General features: G+C 33.6%; 1 protein-coding gene across 1 annotated transcript in view; it reads right to left on the reverse strand.

The window, feature by feature from the left end:
• The window catches only part of LOC115987463 (guanine nucleotide exchange factor SPIKE 1-like), a 74,605-nt gene extending 65,956 nt beyond the window's left edge, over positions 1-8,649 (reverse strand). The window contains exon 1 of the mRNA XM_031111006.1: positions 8,616-8,649. The gene's annotated coding sequence lies outside the window, so the exon portion shown is untranslated. The remainder of the gene's footprint in view (positions 1-8,615) is intronic.
• Between the last annotated feature and the right edge of the window lie 11,846 nt (positions 8,650-20,495).

A 20,495-nucleotide genomic window follows, 5' to 3' on the forward strand; every position in this document is an offset into this window, starting at 1 on the left:
TCATTTTTTTTATTTATTATTTATTTTTTATAACCTGCAATTCCATTCATGAAGAAGAAATTGATGGACAGTCTAGCTTACAGACAGCAGCTAAGGCTCCTGCTAGATTGTCCTTATTGAAAACAAAAGACTACTTAAAACTATAAGAGAATTTTGCTGCTGCTTGAGCAGCTACATTGCAATCCCTTCTGACCAACGAAAGAGACATCCTAAAAAACGAGATTTAAAACCCAAAATATTGCTAATTACATTATTGATCGACCACTCAGGGGAGACGTCATTAGAGAGTAGTGGGTCTAGACGATTCTTAGCATCACTTTCAAATATGACATATCTCCAACCTTCACAGAGAGCAAGCTGCACAATCCAAAGCATGGCCGAGGCTTCAGCCATTATAGGTGAACTTTTTTGACCAGACTTTAAGAACCTCACCGTTGTTGTCTCAAGTTAAAGCTGCTAAAGAGGAGATGGGATCAGCAATGACAGCGTCAACATTCCCAGACTAGCTGGTTTGGGGCAGGAGGGGGCATTCTCATTTGCAAGTGTTGAGGTGTACTCAGCTAGCCTATATTGAACTCTTCTGATCGAAGTGACAATGTCAAGGCTTATATTTTGAAATAAAACTTGGTTCTTGAGATACCAAATTTCATCTAGAATAATGGCCATATTGAGGTTGATCATCCATTGGTCTTCCTTAGGACAGCTAGCCTCAGGAGGGTCTAAGATCATCTTGATGATATCTTCACAATTGGAGATGCCATGCATAGCTTTGAATCCCCAGCAGCAGGTAAACCACAGAGCCTTTGCGACTGAGAAATTAAGAAATAAGTGGCAATTGGATTCCACTTCTTGACGGCATAGTGCACAACTTGGGTTGTTTATCTCCATCCTTCTTTGCATGTTTTCTTTTGCAGGGAGAACATCAGCCCCAATCCTCCATAGTAGCATTTTTACTCTCAGAGGCTTTGATTTTCCACAGTTTCCTCCATGGTAGCTCTTGGGAAGTAGGTGTTGCAGATTGGTTGGTTAAGAGCTTGAATGTCGAGTTAACCAAGAATATCCCTTTGGAGCTTGGAGTCCAAATAAGCTTGTCTCTAGCCTCCTGCTGGAGTGAAAAGGCAAGGGAAGAGATAGGACGGCTATAAGAACTTAACTATATCATATATATATATATATATATATATATAAACAAACAAACAAAAACAAAGCACAAACATTGTGTTTCAGAATTTTTTTTGTGACATTACTTCCTATGAAAACCAAATAACTTTGTCCACTAACCATCATAATTAAGAATAATGTCACCCACTAACCACATGGATCTTATTGCAGTATGAAAAACCAATGTAAGAACAGAAAAATATCTGCTTATGATTACAATGTAATGAAAACACACTAAAACAAAGAGAAAAACCAGCAGTGTTGCAATACAAACCTAATACAAATATTCATCAATAAACATGCTTCTTTCTTTGAGACGGGTCTTTCCAATACTTGGTTTACTTTATAAGGTCTTTAGGGCGAAATATTTTCCTAATGATAGCATCCTGGAAGCTCCGGTTCATCCACAATGTTCTTTTCCTTGGAGGAGTATTTTAGAGGCAAGGGATGTCATTAATAAAGGTGCTGTTTGGAGAGTGGGGAATGGAGAGTCTATTAAAATTTTGGAGCATACTTGTTTGCCAGACCATTCCAACAGTAAGGTTGTTTCTCCAAGGACTAACACTGATGCTCTCTTTGTGAAGGACCTGTTTTTGGAAGATAGAAGGGTGTGGGATCCTGGTTTAGTGGAAAGGATTTTTTTGCCGTGGGAGGCTGAGTTGATCCAACGGATTCCAGTGAGTGAAGAGTATGTTGAAGACCTGTTGATTTGGCCTGTAACTTCTACTGGGGATTATCGGATGTTGGAGACAAATGGATGGGCAAAGCAAGGTACGGAAGGAGATATGGAAGATCAAGACTCCAAATAGAATTCGTCATTTTATTTGGCGAGTTGCACGTGACTCTCTACCTACAAAATAGAATCTTCGACATCGACATGTCCCTGTTGAAGCCTCCTATTCAATGTGTGATGAGCATACGGAATCTTTAATCCATTGTTTGTGGTTGTGCGATCATGCCCAGGCAGTTTGGAAATCTAATATTAGTTTTGTCAGGTTCTACAGGAAACAATATCGGAGCTTTTTCGAGTTCTGGGAGGAGGTATTATGTAGCGCTTCGGAGTAACAGGTGGCTTTGTTTTCTACTATTTCTTGGTGTCTGTGGCAGAGGCGGAATAGATTGAGAGAGAACCAACCAACTTGGCCGTTGAAGGAAGTTGGTGAAAGGGCAATTGTCTTAGTGAGGGAATTCTTTGATGCATGCAAGTCTGATGCTGGGCCGAGTGTTCTTGCTGCTCATGTGCGTTGGTCTCGTCCTCCAGAAGGTGTATATAAGGTGAACTTTGATGCTGCTATGTTTGAGAATTCAAGTTGCGCAGGTATCGGGGTGGCGATTCGAGACTCAGATAGTGAGATCATTGCTACTTTGTCCCAGTGGATTCCTCTTCCTTTTTCAGTGGAGATGGTAGAAGCCATGGCAGCTCTTTTTGCGCAAGGAAGTTGTCTATCTAAGGAATAAAGCAAATGCAAAGTAAATGGTAGCTCTTTTTGACCCATAATAATAAATAATATATTATAAGGAATATAAAAAATAAAACAATGAAAAGTAAAGTAAAAAAAATCAAAATAAAGCAAATGTAAAGTACCTAACCTGGGAAAGAGTTAAAAAAAATGGGTTATGGGTCATCCGGTTTGGGAGAAAGTATACTATATTTTAGTAATACCAATTCAGTATTTATTTTAATATTTTCTATTTAATAAATGGGTGACACATGTTCCAAGAAAACCACATCAACCTGTTGCATTGGACCAAAGCAAAAGCCAATTTTATCCTAAAAAATTTCAAACTAGTGCCACTTTCTTCAACACTTTACCAAACCTGAAATTGCAAAACCCATTTGTTTCTCTCTTTGTCTCAAATGCTCCCTCTTATTTCTCTCTCTCTCTCACCCTGAACCTCGCTGCCAAATACAGCCATTGCCGTGCATTGCTGGTTCAGCGAGATTGGAATTTATATCCTCTGAAAACCTCGAAAATCATCTTTATTCTATTTCTAGCATCATCGTTAGAACCCGCACCACTTTCTCAGTCATCGATTCCAACACCCAAAGATGCAAAGGGGTAATTTTTCCTTTTTATCTGCTTCTTTTCAATACTTTTTCACATCTTTTTCATTTTCTTTTTATTTACTTGCAAACTACTGCTGGGAGGCATATTTGAGCGTGGAAAGGAGACAAATTTTTTATTTTCTTTTTATTTCTTTGCAACTATGGATGGGAGACATTTTTTTTTCTTTTCTGATAAAAGTTTAGAAGATGGGAGGCACATTTGAGTGTGGAAAGGAGATCGATTTTTCAATTTCTTTTTATTTCTTTACAACTATAGATGGGTTTTTTTCACTTATCACCACACAAAATAATGCAATGGCTCATTTTAGCATGGAAAGGAAATAGATAGGAATACTAGAACCTGAAACTTGTTGTATATGTGATAGCCTAAAAAAGAAGTTTATTTTTGATATATATCCCAGTTTTTGTGAAACAAAGAGTTTAAGAAACTCATCAGGATATTGAACCGATCTGTCTCTCTTTGAATTTGGCATTGGTGCAAGGATGTGATGCTTCTATTCTATTCGATTTGCTGAAGGAATTGATTCCAATAGTTAGTCTCTTTCTAAAAGTCTCCGCTAAGGCAATCAATCTATCTCTTCCTTTGTCTTTTTTATTTTTTTTTTATTTTTAGTTTTAAGTCTCTGATCGTGTAATTATGAAAACTATGAGTTTTTTCTATTCAAGTTGTTCATTCAATATTCTTTTTCATGATTAGGCTAGACTAGTAATGGATTTTTCAGAAAATGCTCTTGATACAGTTGGTGACAATGAAAAAAAGTGAAAATCATGAAATATAATATTGGGTAAATACTATGAAATTAAACTTGGAATGCTAGTGAGTTCCTAAGGAGAAGCATATAACCTTTATAATAAGTATCAAGTATGCTTTAAACAAGGGGTTTGGCATTCGAAAAGGGGAGATGGTGGATCAAAATTAGATTATGACTGTTTTGAGAATACTATTTTTTATACCACTTATTGAACTAATAAGTATAACTTAATATGTGCACTATTTGGGGGAATCAACCGTCATTAGAACAATGTTTTAATTGGTCGTGCCTTGTTAACAGATGAGACTATTGAGAAGAAGTGGAAAAGATGAGAAGTGTAAAATATGCAACTAGTTCACTAGCTCAGCAAGCTAGTTCTATGATACATGGTATGTTCAAAATTACTATTTTAATCTCTCTCTTTTTCTTAGCTTTGCTTGTTAAGTTAAACCATTTGTTACTATCTTCTCTTTTTCTTAGGAGATATTCAATCATCATCATTTTCCCTGAAGTTGTCTATTGCTTATCCCATGTTTAGTTATACATGAATGCTTCAAGAAAGTACCTTAATGTCACACATGAGCTAGGTACAATATGTTACTTTATAAACTTTTTACATTAGGGAAAAAAAAAGGGCCCTTTAACATATAAATTTCTTTTCTAGGGCCCTACTTCAAGATTCTGAAGAATGATGGAGAACGTTTTTGGACAGTTTTTTGGAATAGCAAACTACACAGATATATGCACAACTAGTGGACAATATTTTTGGGCAACTATTTGACTTGGATAATTTTTTAGAAGGGATATCTAACAATTTGGACAATTGATATCTTTTGTAACAACTCTTTTGGATACATTTTGTAACTAATGTGGCTAAACAAAAATGTTAGATTCTATATGAAAATGATGAATATTTTTAAATGTAATGGTAAAGTTCATTTCTATATGTGCATCTTTGAATAAGACAATTGTGGATGAAGGTCGTAAAATTCATTAAGGGGAGGTTGATAATTTTGGAGGGTGATTACAGTTGACCTAGTTTTAAAGTTGTTTTTGTTGAAAAAAGTAATTTGCGAGTCCCATGAACAGTGCACGAGATCCACTGTTTTAAACATAGACACAAACAAGCACCGAATAATTTGTATCCAAACTCATGCTAAGATGAACTAAATACATTGATGTGCTCTCTAATTTGTGTTGCCAAAATGTTTAGCCATTCAATCTTCAATTTTTCTGAAATCCAACAATTATAATCAATTTACAAAACAATTTAATACATCAAATTTGAATTTGAGCTTTATGAGTAAATTGTTGTGCAATCATAAAATTCTGCTTAAAACTAGTTAGTCTTTACTTCATAATTTTTTTGCACCTTTGGGCGAGGTCCACCTCCATATATAATGATGAAAACTCAAGCATGCTTTATTGTATCCTAATTGGCTTGAAGATAATATTTGCAATTAAAAACTTGAAAACAATATCGCAGCGAAAAACAAACTTGAAAACAATATAATTGTCCACTATTCATATATGAAAGTTGTATGACAAACATGAAATGAAACAATCTACTTATAAGACTTTTTTCTTAAATTATGGCTCTCAAAACAACTTGCGAGCATACAATTGCCTAAGTAGAAGACCTCAAATGTCTTCTTTTCTCAACATTCTTAAATATAGATAGTGAGACAATTTGCAAATCACATCTTCCATCATTAACCCAGCATAAGCTACTTGATATTCTCTTTCAATGTTTTACAGCATTTAAGCTCCAGCCTTGGAGATTTATCTGTACCAAAAAAGAAAAAAAAAGAAAAAAGAAAAAAAGAAGGCACTCACATAAGAATAAGAAATTAAAGTACCTAACACAATCATAGATATTAAACAGTACTAGTAATTGCAGAGTAAAATACAAAAACTATATGAATATTGAATAGCTTTGCCACTACAAATTTCCAACAAATCTGATGGTATCAAAAATAAATTCAAAGAAAGAAAATAGAATTTCATTCACTCATTTTGGGAATAATTAAACCCCAAACTTTTACTAAATGAAATGTATAAATTCAGTAAAACGAAAATGATATCCACCAATGAAACAGTCATGAAAGAAAATGTTAATAGCTGTGTAGTAAGTATCACCAGCAACAATGACATTAAAGACACAATTAAGAACATCAAACGTGCTAATAAGCACGTTATGTGTTATATCATACCTTTACGGCTCTACCAATAGTAAACTAAGACAAAGTATTGTACCTGTCAAAGACTATGTCTAATTCCTCTTATCAAAATTATCCATTGACTGCCCACCTTCTCCTACAACGAGCTCTCTGCATACAAAACTTCCTTGCAACCACCTTTTCTTTTGTACCACAACTCTATTGAGCCTAAACACCACGTTTTCAAAAACCAAATAAATAAACAACAGAAAATAAAAATATTTTATTAACATAACTGATAATGGAAACAAAATTAACAAAAAATTTATAGTAAAAATAAATGTAATTTGTGCTTAGAATTCCAGATTATATTATTTCTTTGTAACTTTTAGTCTTCTAATTCTCCAATACCATAAAAGGATCTTTACGTTACAAATCTATACTACACATTCATATAAATATAATGGGTAAAAATAATCGATAAGCATAGTAACTTCAAATTTTTGGCCTAATCCAAACCTACCCACAAATTGCTATTTTCTTCATCCATACGTTTGAATACATTTTGGAGGTAGAGATGAGGGCTATCAGTGTATATGGATATTTTTAAAAAGAAAAAGAAAAAAAAAGAAAAAGAAAAAAAGAAAAAAAAAGGAGAAAATTACCACAAAGAGAGAATACCTAGAGGTGGTCAAAACCGCAAGTAGGGATGGTGCTTTGTGGTGGTCAGAATTGGAGGTAAGGGTTGGAGTTTGTGGGGATCATAACTAAAGGTTGGGGAGAGCGGTGCGGCGAGGAAATGGAAGCTATAGTTGCAAGTAGAATGGAGAGAGAGAGAGAGAGAGAGAGAGAGAGGAGAGAAGAGAGAGAGAGAGAGAGAGAGAGAGAGAGAGAGAGAGACTAAAGAAGAGTAAAGTTGATTTGGGAATTAGATTCCAAAAAGTGGAAGAAGGAGAAAGAGAGGAGTCATAAGGCGGGGTTTTGAAAAAAATTTAGGGTCAAGATGGTCTTTTTGTTTGGATTAGTGGAGTAGTCTGATGTGATTTTTTGAATAACAAAATAGATGTTGAGTTGGTATTACTGAAACATAGACATGACAAAACGGGTCAAAATTTTCTGACCTGACCGACCCGTGACTCGACTCGAACCAGAACCATTTTTTAAAACTTTTTTTTTGGGTAAAAAATAAAATAAAATAAAGACAATATTGATTTAATTATTTGTTGTGAGTTTTAAGGAAACAATTGAAACATTTACATAACTACATGCAAATTAATTGAAAGATGAATGGTTGAGCATTCTGTAATGAGTAAAGCTTTTAGATATCAAATAGCAAAATACATGCCAAGATAATTTAGTTACAGTACAGTTAAAAATATAGATTTAAAATTCTAGACGTGCGAGAAACATTCACAAGTGTGAAAATAGTGAAGCCAAAGTATCACATTAATATAAATTATGAATGCTTAGACCTATTTTTTTTAACAATTTATGTCCAAAATAAATGGCTTTTCAAAATAAATTATGATATTTCTTAAAGTGTGTATTGCTTAATAATGATATGATATTCATAAAAGAGACAATGTATAAATAAGTAAACAATCAAACTTTAATGTATATCTCAAATTAAAATGGAGTGCCAACCACAATTGACAAAAAGTCATGATTGTAAATTTCTTATATATATATATATATATATTTTATTTTTTGTCAAATGAATTATCCAATAAGTTCTTTGTAATTTTGTTTTATATTTTGAGATGTTGATATTGTGTAGAAATAAAATTTGTATATTTGTTTTACTTATCTTTATGTTATTTTGTTTTAGATAGTAATGTTAGGATTTGTATAATTTTAAAATTATTGAATAAGTATTAATAAGTGTAGTTTATTCTTGATATAAGTGGTGAATTCAAAGTAATGCATTTTACATCAAGTAGTTTGTTGCATGACTTTTCAAATGGCAAATACATATTGTTTTCTTTATTAAAAAAATTCATGTGAAAAATACGGGTCAACCGGATCCAATCCGACCCGCAACCCGATTGACCCAAACCTGTTTTTAACATGCTTAAAATGACTCGTTTTTTACTTGCAACCTGTTTAATCCGCAACCCAATTAACCCCACCCGAACTCGACCTGACCCGCCTATTTTGCCATGTCTAAACATGGTATACTTTCTCGACTAGGGGAGCTTAATTGGTAATTTACTTTCTGCCATAAATAACCATTTTCAGGTGTTCCCTGAGGCTGCATTAGAGTTTCAAGGCGTACTGAGGATACATTGAATATGTTCTATATCATAAATATAAATAAATTGCACAAAGAATAACCAAGAAACTACTGACCAATGAAGGTAAATATTCAATGGATGTAAAGTCAACATTACAATCAATGAATGATGGCTAAAGGCAAATAATAGACAAAACACCGAAACATTGATTTTCAGAACTTTAACAGTAAAATTAACTTACTCTGACTTCTTGTCTTGATGCCTCAGATGGATAATTGTTAACTGCAGGAGAGAGTCTAATCAGAGTACTTGGGGGAAGTAGGCCCATCCCCAACTGGGCTGCGAGAACTACAGCCCATGAGCATGCCATCACCTGGTTTTCTATGCTGTAAAAGTACATAATCAACAATTAGTTTTAAGGGTAATGTAATTAGAGCAAGAGCCAGAACAACAAAATGTGATACAAAACGCAACTTCAATAAGGACTCATACAAAAACATATATCAATTGTGAAGGGCCCAAAAAAAAAAAAAAGTGTTAGGACATATGTAGTTCATGTTAGGAATCTATGTCAATATAGAATTGACTAATCTTTAGACAAAATGCACTTTACTTGTAATTAGGTAGATTTAGAATGTGTTTACTACTTCAAGAAATAAGGTTTCAAGTTCAAGTGTTAAAGTCATGCAAGTTTGTCCAAGAATCAAGTGAAGAAGTGCTGGATTTTAAAACTTGACAGCTAGTATCTATAGAGGCTTAAAAGGCTATTTTAGCCTGAGACTCGACTGCTGCTCGATAGATAGGATATCTATTGAGGTTTATGAAAACCAATTTTCCAGATCTGATTTCACTCCAATCCATGAATAGATGTTGGGGTTTTCTTTTCTCACAACCCTAAACATATATGAAGATTGTTTTAAGGGTCGTCGCAGATGATGCAACGAAATGCAAGGTTTCTCAAAAGCATATTGTGAACTGGAGACATATGCCTTAGTTCATCTTTCTATTCAAGAAACTGTTGTGTTTGTACACCGTAGAGTTTTGTAATCAAGCAACTTCGTGATCTTCATCGTGTGATGAACTGAAGAACTTTGTAGCCAACATTCTTTCTCAAGTTGGTGATTAAGTCGCATATTAGAAGCCGTGCATTAAAAGGAGAGATTGTCACTACAGAACAAGTCCAATTGGGTATTGGGGTAAGGGTTCAACTGTAAGTTGGTATAAGGTACTAAGATTCCTTTATTTGTAATCGCTTGTAATAACAGTTGATTCTTGAGAATGGTGACCTTAAAATCACTTGGTGGAGTTTTTGCCATGCAGGTTTTCCTCATTCATAAACAAATCACCGTGTCAATTTATTTTCTGTTGAATATTTAGTTTAATTGGTGATTTGTTTGTGTTGCCACGAATATTGAATGTGAATCTAATTAATTAATCAACTTGGCTAATTAATTGATTAATTCATCACAAGGGGTCAATATATTATTGGCCTATCAAAAAGAGCTTCAAAAATATTTTGTTCATGAGAGAGAGCATTAAACATAGGGTGGAAACAGTTACGATTTTAGCAAAAAGGGATTCAAAATACCTGTACTATTTAGACTTCTTTGAGACCTAAAATTTAAGCTTAATGAAAAACATCTACCCTCTAACTTCTTCAAGATAAGTTTTTAAAATTGGAAAAAGTAGCAACACACAAGCTAGGAGGAATATATATATATATATATATATATATATGTCCACACTGTCAATGGTAGAAATTCACTTCCTTATTGATTTGTCGTGGGTAAGAGCCAACCACGACTAGCAGGGAGATAGTACCAATTGGTAGAACCTTAATTCCTCCAAAGTTGATCAATGACACACTTACTGGATGAAGTAACTCCTTCTTAATTCTCATTTGCTGGAAGGCTAGATAGTAGAGAATATCGGCCGAACTCCCGTTGTCCACTAACACCCTTTTGGTTGTATAATTTGCAATTCTCAGAGTAATGACAATAGCATCATCATGAGGGTGGTGCAGTCTTCTTGCATCTTCATATGTAAAAATTATGGCTAGCTCATCCCCTTTGATCATCCTTGGTAGTTGTCTAGATATCTGAACATTTTGAACTTCTTGTAGATAAGTCTTCTTGGCTTTGAACAAGCTTCTTGTTGACATGCCCCTACAACGATCTTTATTTCTCCAAACGGTGGACGCACTAGTTCTTCAACACTTATACTCTGTCACATCACAATTGTGGCAAGAATTGGTTTTTACAAATGAAATTTATAATGTGTTGTAAAATTTATAAGAAGTAATTTATATTAGAATTTTTTTTTAATTTTTAATTTTTTTAATAAATTTTGAAATCTAAAAACAACCTTATGGAAATATGTATAACGTTGCAAATAGGGTGGCAAAATAGGACAATGTGAATTTTGTTCCATGTTAGTGCAATTCTTCAAAGCCTAACTTTTACCTTCATCATTGGAGTGTTTTCAGGACCTCAAATTATTTCATAACTTCTTTGTCACAATTCTGTTGTGGCAGACTGTAAATAGTTACTTATCATTTACATATTGGCCCACTATTTTTTATCTATTACTTATACTTTGCCACATCATAGTTGTAGCAAGAATTGGTTCTGGGCCAATATGTAAATGATAAGTAACTATTTACAGTCTGCCACAACAGAATTGTGACAAAGAAGTTATGAAATAATTTGAGGTCCTGAAAACACTCCAATGATGAAGGTAAAAGTTAGGCTTTGAAGAATTGCACTAACATGGAACAAAATTCACATTGTCCTATTTTGCCACCCTATTTGCAACGTTATACATATTTCCATAAGGTTGTTTTTAGATTTCAAAATTTATTAAAAAAATTAAAAATTAAAAAAAAATTCTAATATAAATTACTTCTTATAAATTTTACAACACATTATAAATTTCATTTGTAAAAACCAATTCTTGCCACAATTGTGATGTGACAGAGTATAAGTGTTGAAGAACTAGTGCGTCCACCGTTTGGAGAAATAAAGATCGTTGTAGGGGCATGTCAACAAGAAGCTTGTTCAAAGCCAAGAAGACTTATCTACAAGAAGTTCAAAATGTTCAGATATCTAGACAACTACCAAGGATGATCAAAGGGGATGAGCTAGCCATAATTTTTACATATGAAGATGCAAGAAGACTGCACCACCCTCATGATGATGCTATTGTCATTACTCTGAGAATTGCAAATTATACAACCAAAAGGGTGTTAGTGGACAACGGGAGTTCGGCCGATATTCTCTACTATCTAGCCTTCCAGCAAATGAGAATTAAGAAGGAGTTACTTCATCCAGTAAGTGTGTCATTGATCAACTTTGGAGGAATTAAGGTTCTACCAATTGGTACTATCTCCCTGCTAGTCGTGGTTGGCTCTTACCCACGACAAATCAATAAGGAAGTGAATTTCTACCATTGACAGTGTGGACATATATATATATATATATATATATATATTCCTCCTAGCTTGTGTGTTGCTACTTTTTCCAATTTTAAAAACTTATCTTGAAGAAGTTAGAGGGTAGATGTTTTTCATTAAGCTTAAATTTTAGGTCTCAAAGAAGTCTAAATAGTACAGGTATTTTGAATCCCTTTTTGCTAAAATCGTAACTGTTTCCACCCTATGTTTAATGCTCTCTCTCATGAACAAAATATTTTTGAAGCTCTTTTTGATAGGCCAATAATATATTGACCCCTTGTGATGAATTAATCAATTAATTAGCCAAGTTGATTAATTAATTAGATTCACATTCAATATTCGTGGCAACACAAACAAATCACCAATTAAACTAAATATTCAACAGAAAATAAATTGACACGGTGATTTGTTTATGAATGAGGAAAACCTGCATGGCAAAAACTCCACCAAGTGATTTTAAGGTCACCATTCTCAAGAATCAACTGTTATTACAAGCGATTACAAATAAAGGAATCTTAGTACCTTATACCAACTTACAGTTGAACCCTTACCCCAATACCCAATTGGACTTGTTCTGTAGTGACAATCTCTCCTTTTAATGCACGGCTTCTAATATGCGACTTAATCACCAACTTGAGAAAGAATGTTGGCTACAAAGTTCTTCAGTTCATCACACGATGAAGATCACGAAGTTGCTTGATTACAAAACTCTACGGTGTACAAACACAACAGTTTCTTGAATAGAAAGATGAACTAAGGCATATGTCTCCAGTTCACAATATGCTTTTGAGAAACCTTGCATTTCGTTGCATCATCTGCGACGACCCTTAAAACAATCTTCATATATGTTTAGGGTTGTGAGAAAAGAAAACCCCAACATCTATTCATGGATTGGAGTGAAATCAGATCTGGAAAATTGGTTTTCATAAACCTCAATAGATATCCTATCTATCGAGCAGCAGTCGAGTCTCAGGCTAAAATAGCCTTTTAAGCCTCTATAGATACTAGCTGTCAAGTTTTAAAATCCAGCACTTCTTCACTTGATTCTTGGACAAACTTGCATGACTTTAACACTTGAACTTGAAACCTTATTTCTTGAAGTAGTAAACACATTCTAAATCTACCTAATTACAAGTAAAGTGCATTTTGTCTAAAGATTAGTCAATTCTATATTGACATAGATTCCTAACATGAACTACATATGTCCTAACACTTTTTTTTTTTTTTGGGCCCTTCACAATTGATATATGTTTTTGTATGAGTCCTTATTGAAGTTGCGTTTTGTATCACATTTTGTTGTTCTGGCTCTTGCTCTAATTACATTACCCTTAAAACTAATTGTTGATTATGTACTTTTACAGCATAGAAAACCAGGTGATGGCATGCTCATGGGCTGTAGTTCTCGCAGCCCAGTTGGGGATGGGCCTACTTCCCCCAAGTACTCTGATTAGACTCTCTCCTGCAGTTAACAATTATCCATCTGAGGCATCAAGACAAGAAGTCAGAGTAAGTTAATTTTACTGTTAAAGTTCTGAAAATCAATGTTTCGGTGTTTTGTCTATTATTTGCCTTTAGCCATCATTCATTGATTGTAATGTTGACTTTACATCCATTGAATATTTACCTTCATTGGTCAGTAGTTTCTTGGTTATTCTTTGTGCAATTTATTTATATTTATGATATAGAACATATTCAATGTATCCTCAGTACGCCTTGAAACTCTAATGCAGCCTCAGGGAACACCTGAAAATGGTTATTTATGGCAGAAAGTAAATTACCAATTAAGCTCCCCTAGTCGAGAAAGTATACCATGTTTAGACATGGCAAAATAGGCGGGTCAGGTCGAGTTCGGGTGGGGTTAATTGGGTTGCGGATTAAACAGGTTGCAAGTAAAAAACGAGTCATTTTAAGCATGTTAAAAACAGGTTTGGGTCAATTGGGTTGCGGGTCGGATTGGATCCGGTTGACCCGTATTTTTCACATGAATTTTTTTAATAAAGAAAACAATATGTATTTGCCATTTGAAAAGTCATGCAACAAACTACTTGATGTAAAATGCATTACTTTGAATTCACCACTTATATCAAGAATAAACTACACTTATTAATACTTATTCAATAATTTTAAAATTATACAAATCCTAATATTACTATCTAAAACAAAATAACATAAAGATAAGTAAAACAAATATACAAATTTTATTTCTACACAATATCAACATCTCAAAATATAAAACAAAATTACAAAGAACTTATTGGATAATTCATTTGACAAAAAATAAAATATATATATATATATATATAAGAAATTTACAATCATGACTTTTTGTCAATTGTGGTTGGCACTCCATTTTAATTTGAGATATACATTAAAGTTTGATTGTTTACTTATTTATACATTGTCTCTTTTATGAATATCATATCATTATTAAGCAATACACACTTTAAGAAATATCATAATTTATTTTGAAAAGCCATTTATTTTGGACATAAATTGTTAAAAAAAATAGGTCTAAGCATTCATAATTTATATTAATGTGATACTTTGGCTTCACTATTTTCACACTTGTGAATGTTTCTCGCACGTCTAGAATTTTAAATCTATATTTTTAACTGTACTGTAACTAAATTATCTTGGCATGTATTTTGCTATTTGATATCTAAAAGCTTTACTCATTACAGAATGCTCAACCATTCATCTTTCAATTAATTTGCATGTAGTTATGTAAATGTTTCAATTGTTTCCTTAAAACTCACAACAAATAATTAAATCAATATTGTCTTTATTTTATTTTATTTTTTACCCAAAAAAAAAGTTTTAAAAAATGGTTCTGGTTCGAGTCGAGTCACGGGTCGGTCAGGTCAGAAAATTTTGACCCGTTTTGTCATGTCTATGTTTCAGTAATACCAACTCAACATCTATTTTGTTATTCAAAAAATCACATCAGACTACTCCACTAATCCAAACAAAAAGACCATCTTGACCCTAAATTTTTTTCAAAACCCCGCCTTATGACTCCTCTCTTTCTCCTTCTTCCACTTTTTGGAATCTAATTCCCAAATCAACTTTACTCTTCTTTAGTTCTTCTCTCTCTCTCTCTCTCTCTCTCTCTCCATCTCTCTCTCTCTCTCTCTCTCCTCTCTCTTCTCTCTCTCTCTCTCTCTCTCTCTCTCCATTCTACTTGCAACTATAGCTTCCATTTCCTCGCCGCACCGCTCTCCCCAACCTTTAGTTATGATCCCCACAAACTCCAACCCTTACCTCCAATTCTGACCACCACAAAGCACCATCCCTACTTGCGGTTTTGACCACCTCTAGGTATTCTCTCTTTGTGGTAATTTTCTCCTTTTTTTTTCTTTTTTTCTTTTTCTTTTTTTTTCTTTTTCTTTTTAAAAATATCCATATACACTGATAGCCCTCATCTCTACCTCCAAAATGTATTCAAACGTATGGATGAAGAAAATAGCAATTTGTGGGTAGGTTTGGATTAGGCCAAAAATTTGAAGTTACTATGCTTATCGATTATTTTTACCCATTATATTTATATGAATGTGTAGTATAGATTTGTAACGTAAAGATCCTTTTATGGTATTGGAGAATTAGAAGACTAAAAGTTACAAAGAAATAATATAATCTGGAATTCTAAGCACAAATTACATTTATTTTTACTATAAATTTTTTGTTAATTTTGTTTCCATTATCAGTTATGTTAATAAAATATTTTTATTTTCTGTTGTTTATTTATTTGGTTTTTGAAAACGTGGTGTTTAGGCTCAATAGAGTTGTGGTACAAAAGAAAAGGTGGTTGCAAGGAAGTTTTGTATGCAGAGAGCTCGTTGTAGGAGAAGGTGGGCAGTCAATGGATAATTTTGATAAGAGGAATTAGACATAGTCTTTGACAGGTACAATACTTTGTCTTAGTTTACTATTGGTAGAGCCGTAAAGGTATGATATAACACATAACGTGCTTATTAGCACGTTTGATGTTCTTAATTGTGTCTTTAATGTCATTGTTGCTGGTGATACTTACTACACAGCTATTAACATTTTCTTTCATGACTGTTTCATTGGTGGATATCATTTTCGTTTTACTGAATTTATACATTTCATTTAGTAAAAGTTTGGGGTTTAATTATTCCCAAAATGAGTGAATGAAATTCTATTTTCTTTCTTTGAATTTATTTTTGATACCATCAGATTTGTTGGAAATTTGTAGTGGCAAAGCTATTCAATATTCATATAGTTTTTGTATTTTACTCTGCAATTACTAGTACTGTTTAATATCTATGATTGTGTTAGGTACTTTAATTTCTTATTCTTATGTGAGTGCCTTCTTTTTTTCTTTTTTCTTTTTTTTTCTTTTTTGGTACAGATAAATCTCCAAGGCTGGAGCTTAAATGCTGTAAAACATTGAAAGAGAATATCAAGTACCTTATGCTGGGTTAATGATGGAAGATGTGATTTGCAAATTGTCTCACTATCTATATTTAAGAATGTTGAGAAAAGAAGACATTTGAGGTCTTCTACTTAGGCAATTGTATGCTCGCAAGTTGTTTTGAGAGCCATAATTTAAGAAAAAAGTCTTATAAGTAGATTGTTTCATTTCATGTTTGTCATACAACTTTCATATATGAATAGTGGACAATTATATTGTTTTCAAGTTTGTTTTTCGCTGCGATATTGTTTTCAAGTTTTTAATTGCAAATATTATCTTCAAGCCAATTAGGATACAATAAAGCATGCTTGAGTTTTCATCATTATATATGGAGGTGGACCTCGCCCAAAGGTGCAAAAAAATTATGAAGTAAAGACTAACTAGTTTTAAGCAGAATTTTATGATTGCACAACAATTTACTCATAAAGCTCAAATTCAAATTTGATGTATTAAATTGTTTTGTAAATTGATTATGATTGTTGGATTTCAGAAAAATTGAAGATTGAATGGCTAAACATTTTGGCAACACAAATTAGAGAGCACATCAATGTATTTAGTTCATCTTAGCATGAGTTTGGATACAAATTATTCGGTGCTTGTTTGTGTCTATGTTTAAAACAGTGGATCTCGTGCACTGTTTATGGGACTCGCAAATTACTTTTTTCAACAAAAACAACTTTAAAACTAGGTCAACTGTAATCACCCTCCAAAATTATCAACCTCTCCCTTAATGAATTTTACGACCTTCATCCACAATTGTCTTATTCAAAGATGCACATATAGAAATGAACTTTACCATTACATTTAAAAATATTCATCATTTTCATATAGAATCTAACTTTTTTGTTTAGCCACATTAGTTACAAAATGTATCCAAAAGAGTTGTTACAAAAGATATCAATTGTCCAAATTGTTAGATATTCCTTCTAAAAAATTATCCAAGTCAAATAGTTGCCCAAAAATATTGTCCACTAGTTGTGCATATATCTGTGTAGTTTGCTATTCCAAAAAACTGTCCAAAAACGTTCTCCATCATTCTTCAGAATCTTGAAGTAGGGCCCTAGAAAAGAAATTTATATGTTAAAGGGCCCTTTTTTTTTCCCTAATGTAAAAAGTTTATAAAGTAACATATTGTACCTAGCTCATATGTGACATTAAGGTACTTTCTTGAAGCATTCATGTATAACTAAACATGGGATAAGCAATAGACAACTTCAGGGAAAATGATGATGATTGAATATCTCCTAAGAAAAAGAGAAGATAGTAACATATGGTTTAACTTAACAAGCAAAGCTAAGAAAAAGAGAGAGATTAAAATAGTAATTTTGAACATACCATGTATCATAGAACTAGCTTGCTGAGCTAGTGAACTAGTTGCATATTTTACACTTCTCATCTTTTCCACTTCTTCTCAATAGTCTCATCTGTTAACAAGGCACGACCAATTAAAACATTGTTCTAATGACGGTTGATTCCCCCAAATAGTGCACATATTAAGTTATATTTATTAGTTCAATAAGTGGTATAAAAAATAGTATTCTCAAAACAGTCATAATCTAATTTTGATCCACCATCTCCCCTTTTCGAATGCCAAACCCCTTGTTTAAAGCATACTTGATACTTATTATAAAGGTTATATGCTTCTCCTTAGGAACTCACTAGCATTCCAAGTTTAATTTCATAGTATTTACCCAATATTATATTTCATGATTTTCACTTTTTTTCATTGTCACCAACTGTATCAAGAGCATTTTCTGAAAAATCCATTACTAGTCTAGCCTAATCATGAAAAAGAATATTGAATGAACAACTTGAATAGACAAAACTCATAGTTTTCCATAATTACACAATCAGAGACTTAAAACTAAAAATAAATAAAAAAATAAAAAAAGACAAAGGAAGAGATAGATTGATTGCCTTAGCGGAGACTTTTAGAAAGAGACTAACTATTGGAATCAATTCCTTCAGCAAATCGAATAGAATAGAAGCATCACATCCTTGCACCAATGCCAAATTCAAAGAGAGACAGATCGGTTCAATATCCTGATGAGTTTCTTAAACTCTTTGTTTCACAAAAATTGGGATATATATCAAAAATAAACTTCTTTTTTAGGCTATCACATATACAACAAGTTTCAGGTTCTAGTATTCCTATCTATCTCCTTTCCACGCTAAAATGAGCCATTGCATTATTTTGTTTGGTGATAAGTGAAAAAAACCCATCTATAGTTGTAAAGAAATAAAAAGAAATTGAAAAATCGATCTCCTTTCCACACTCAAATGTGCCTCCCATCTTCTAAACTTTTATCAGAAAAGAAAAAAAAAAAAAATGTCTCCCATCCATAGTTGCAAAGAAATAAAAAGAAAATAAAAAATTTGTCTCCTTTCCACGCTCAAATATGCCTCCCAGCAGTAGTTTGCAAGTAAATAAAAAGAAAATGAAAAAGATGTGAAAAAGTATTGAAAAGAAGCAGATAAAAAGGAAAAATTACCCCTTTGCGTCTTTGGGTGTTGGAATCGATGACTGAGAAAGTGGTGCGGGTTCTAACGATGATGCTAGAAATAGAATAAAGATGATTTTCGAGGTTTTCAAAGGATATAAATTCCAATCTCGCTGAACTAGCAATGCACGGCAATGGCTGTATTTGGCAGCGAGGTTCAGGGTGAGAGAGAGAGAGAAATAAGAGGGAGCATTTGAGACAAAGAGAGAAACAAATGGGTTTTGCAATTTCAGGTTTGGTAAAGTGTGGAAGAAAGTGGCACTAGTTTGAAATTTTTTAGGATAAAATTGGCTTTTGCTTTGGTCCAATGCAACAGGTTGATGTGGTTTTCTTGGAACATGTGTCACCCATTTATTAAATAGAAAATATTAAAATAAATACTGAGTTGGTATTACTAAAATATAGTATACTTTCTCCCAAACCGGATGACCCATGACCCATTTTTTTTAACTCTTTCCCAGGTTAGGTACTTTACATTTGCTTTATTTTGATTTTTTTTACTTTGCTTTTCATTGTTTTATTTTTTATATTCCTTATAATATATTATTTATTATTATGGGTCAAAAAGAGCTACTATTTACTTTGCATTTGCTTTATTCCTTAGATAGACAACTTCCTTGCGCAAAAAGAGCTGCCATGGCTTCTACCATCTCCACTGAAAAAGGAAGAGGAATCCACTGGGACAAAGTAGCAATGATCTCACTATCTGAGTCTCGAATCGCCACCCAGATACCTGCGCAACTTGAATTCTCAAACATAGCAGCATCAAAGTTCACCTTATATATACCTTCTGGAGGACGAGACCAACGCACATGAGCAGCAAGAACACTCGGCCCAGCATCAGACTTGCATGCATCAAAGAATTCCCTCACTAAGACAATTGCCCTTTCACCAACTTCCTTCAACGGCCAAGTCGGTTGGTTCTCTCTCAATCTATTCCGCCTCTGCCACAGACACCAAGAAATAGTAGAAAATAGAGCCACCTGATACTCCGAAGCGCTACATAATACCTCCTCCCATAACTCGAAAAAGCTCCAATATTGTTTTCTGTAGAACCTGACAAAACTAATATTAGAATTCCAAACTGCCTAGGCATGATCGCACAACCATAAACAATGGATTAAAGATTCCGTATGCTCATCACACGTTGAATAGGAGACTTCAACAGGGACATGTCGATGTCGAAGATTCTGTTTTGTAGGTAGAGAGTCACGTGCAACTCGCCAAAAAAAAATGACGAATTCTATTTGGAGTCTTGATCTTCCATACCTTGCTCTGCCCATCCAGTGAAAAAGAACCTGGATTTAATCGTCTTGCATTTGTCTCCAACATCTGATAGGGGCTCTGCAGACTATAATCCCCAGTACGAGTTAGAGGCCAAATCAACAGGTCTTCAACATACTCTTCACTCACTGGAATCCGTTGGATCAACTCAGCCTCCCACGGCAAAAAAATCCTTTCCACTAAACCAGGATCCCACACCCTTCTATCTTCCAAAAACAGGTCCTTCACAAAGAGAGCATCAGTGTTAGTCCTTGGAGAAACAACCTTACTGTTGGAATGGTCTGGCAAACAAGTATGCTCCAAAATTTTAATAGACTCTCCATTCCCCACTCTCCAAACAGCACCTTTATTAATGACATCCCTTGCCTCTAAAATACTCCTCCAAGGAAAAGAACATTGTGGATGAACCGGAGCTTCCAGGATGCTATCATTAGGAAAATATTTCGCCCT

The sequence above is a fragment of the Quercus lobata genome, chromosome 4 (assembly GCF_001633185.2).
Source record: "Quercus lobata isolate SW786 chromosome 4, ValleyOak3.0 Primary Assembly, whole genome shotgun sequence".
Classification (NCBI taxonomy): domain Eukaryota; kingdom Viridiplantae; phylum Streptophyta; class Magnoliopsida; order Fagales; family Fagaceae; genus Quercus; species Quercus lobata.